The sequence below is a fragment of the Cupressus sempervirens genome, chromosome 5, assembly GCF_028749045.1.
Source record: "Cupressus sempervirens isolate cs-2001-9-10 chromosome 5, ASM2874904v1, whole genome shotgun sequence".
Lineage (NCBI taxonomy): Eukaryota > Viridiplantae > Streptophyta > Pinopsida > Cupressales > Cupressaceae > Cupressus > Cupressus sempervirens.
The window spans coordinates 758,722,118-758,725,436 of record NC_143122.1 but is presented as its reverse complement, the minus strand read 5'-3'; positions in this window follow the sequence as shown (position 1 = coordinate 758,725,436).

The following is a 3,319-nucleotide window of genomic DNA, read 5'->3' as shown; positions in this document are numbered from 1 at the left end:
GGATTTATGATGACCATTGGAAGGAAAAGCCAAGAAATGGAGAACTTTGACAAATGAGGAGTGGGAAATTTTGGATATAAAAGCCCTTAGAAGTATTTGATTATGCCTGGCATAAAAGGTGACATTTACTATTACAAAAGCAAACATGATAGAAGAGTTGATGCAAACCCTAGAAAAGCTGTATGAAAAGCCCTCTACTTCAAATAAGGTATTTCTCATGAAGTGTTTATTTAATATGAAGATGACAAAAGGTGGATATAATGCAAATCATTTAAATGAGTTTAATATAGTTACTTGTCATTTATATTCTATAAATGTTAATTTTTGATGAAGAAATTAGAATTTTCTTGATTTTTTGTTCTTTGCCTGAAAGCTAGAATGGTTTGGTAATGGTTGTGAGTAATTCTATTTCTAGATCTAATACTCTAAAGTCTGATGATGTGATTGGCATTTTTTTGAGTGAGGAAACTCATACGAAAACCTTAAGTGGATCTACATCAGGAAATGCTTTGAACACACAAAGTAGAGGCAGAACAACTGAGAAGGAAATAATTGTAGAATCATCGGAAATCAAGAGGAAAATTAAAGGGAAAGAGGTCTCAATCCAGATGACTAAGAGATTGTTGGTACTGTGGAAAACTAGGGCATAAGAAGAAAGATTGTTGGACTCGAAAGAAAAATGAAAGAGATAAACCAGAAGGGAACAAGGAGGCAAATGTGGTAAGTAACAAATCCAAAGAAAATTTTCTTCTTCTTTATTTAGAAAGTGTTGATGATTCTTGGGTTTTAGATTTTGGGGCTTCATTTCATGCTACACCCCATAGAGGTTATTTTATTGATTGTATCCAAGGGGATTTTGGGCTTGTTTATTTGGGGGATAGTGAACCCTATTAGATTGTTGGAAAGGGAAAAGTTAAGATTAAGTTGTAGAATGGGAATCATAGGCTACTACAAGAGGTAAGATATGTTCCAAGGTTGAGTAGGAATTTAATTTTAGTAGGGAAACTCTGTGGTGAGGGTCACATAGTTACTTTTAATGATAAAAATTGGAAGGTTTCAAAAGGTCCCCTTGTAGTAGAAAAAGGTGTGAAAGTAGGCACCTTATCTCTTTGTATAGTTCATATTGTTCCTTCTACTTTAATTGTTTCAAAGAAAAATGAATGTTCAGGAACAATTGCTATAGTTGAGCATGAAGAACAAACAATTGATGTAGATTCTGAAACAACACTATGGATCAATAGACTTGGGTACATGAGTGAGAAAGGTATATAATTACTTCCTTCAAAGAATTTTTTACCAGGTTTGAAATGTGTCAATATGGATTTCTATGAAAGTTGTGTGTATGGAAAACAAAAGAGAGTGAGTTTTGTGAAGAGTGAAAAGGAAAATAAAAATGAGAAATTAGAGCTTGTACATACAGATGTATGGGGACCAACTCAAGAATCTTCCCTTGGTGGCTCTCATTATTATGTTACATTTATTGATGATGCAACTAGAAAAGTATGGATTTATTTCCTTAGATAGAAATATGACGTATTTCAAACTTTTAAGAAATGGAAATGCTTGGTTGAAAATGAGACTGATAAGAGATTAAAATATCTTAGATCTGATAGTGATGGTAATTATTGTAGTTATGAATTTGAAGACTATTTCTCCACTAATGGTATTCAAAGACATAAATTTATTCCAAGGACTCCATAGGAAAATAGAGTGGCTAAATGCATGAACATGATAATAATGGAGTATGCAAGGAGCATGAAGTTGCATGCTAGGCTGCCCTTCAACATGTGGGCAGAGGCTATCAATACTATTGTATATTTGATTAATAGAGATCCCTCTACTCCTTTGGGTTGTGGTATTCTAGAGGAAGCATGGATTTGTAAGAAGGTGAGTTATTCTTTTCTCAAAACCTTCAATTGCGAAGCATTTGCGTATATAGATTCTAAAAATAGAACCAAGATGGAAGCTAAGTCAAATAAATGTGTATTTGTTGGATATGGAATTGATGAATTTGGTTATAGGCTTTGGGATTTTGAAAAAAGTAAAATTGTAAGAAGCAGAGATGTCATATTCAATGATAAAGCATTGTACAAAGATTTTTTGCAGCAACACGAGAAGAAAGAGAATGATTATGTAGTGTTGGATGATACTCAAAAGGAAGATGTTCCAAGTCCCTCATGCTCTACAATAACGGCAACAACAAATACCACACACCCTAGTGAATGTTAGAAGGTCAACAAGGCTAGGTAGGCATCTAGAAAGATTTTCTCACTCTTTGTACTCTATTTTACTAACTGATACTAGGGAACCTAAATTTTATGATGAAGTTGTGTAGGTGGATACTAAGATTCAGTGGGAGGTTGTGATGATAGAAGAAATGGACTTCTTGCTAAAAAATCAGACTTGGGATTCATGTAAGTTGCCTACAGGTAAAAGGGCTTTATAGAATAAATGGGTTTACAAGTTGAAAGAAGAGGATGGAGGTAAGAAAATATTTAAAGCCAAGTTAATTTTAAAAGGATTTGCATAGAAAAGGGCATTGATTTGGATGAGATATTTTCTTCTGTTGTTAAAATGACTTCTATTCGTATTGTTTTAAGTATTGTGGAGACTAAAGATTTGTATTTAGAGTAGCTTGATGTGAAAACAACATTTCTTCATGATGATTTGGATGAAGAGATATATATGACGCAACCATAGCGATTTGAGGTCAAAGGTAAGGAGAACTTAGTGTGCAGATTGAAGAAAAGTTTATATGGCTTGAAGCAAGCACCTCAGTAATGGTATCTTAAATTTGATAGTTTTATGCATGAGCGTAGTTACACTTGGTGTCATTTTGACCATTGGGTTTATTGTAAGAGGTTAAATGATGATAGATACATTATTTTATGTTTATATGTTGATGATATGCTTGTAGTTGGGTCTAACATAGATCACATTAAGGGGCGAAAATGACAGTTAGCACATTCATTTTCTATGAAGGATTTGGGGAAAGCAAAAAAATCCTTGGTGTGAAGATTTGCAGACATAGGAAAAATAAAAAATAGACTTTATCTCAGGTTGATTATATTGCAAAGGTGTTGCAATGTTTCTCTATGGAGAATGCTAAAATGGTCAACACACCTTTGTCTAGTCATTTAAATTTGACTAATGAGATGTGTCCCAAGACATAAGAAGAGGAGGACAAAATTTCCAATGTAACTATAGGAAGTTTGATGTATGCCATGGTATGTACTAGGTGAAATATTACACATGCAGTGGGAGTTGTTAGCAGGTATATGAGTCATCTTAGAATTGAGCATTGGAATGCAATCAAATG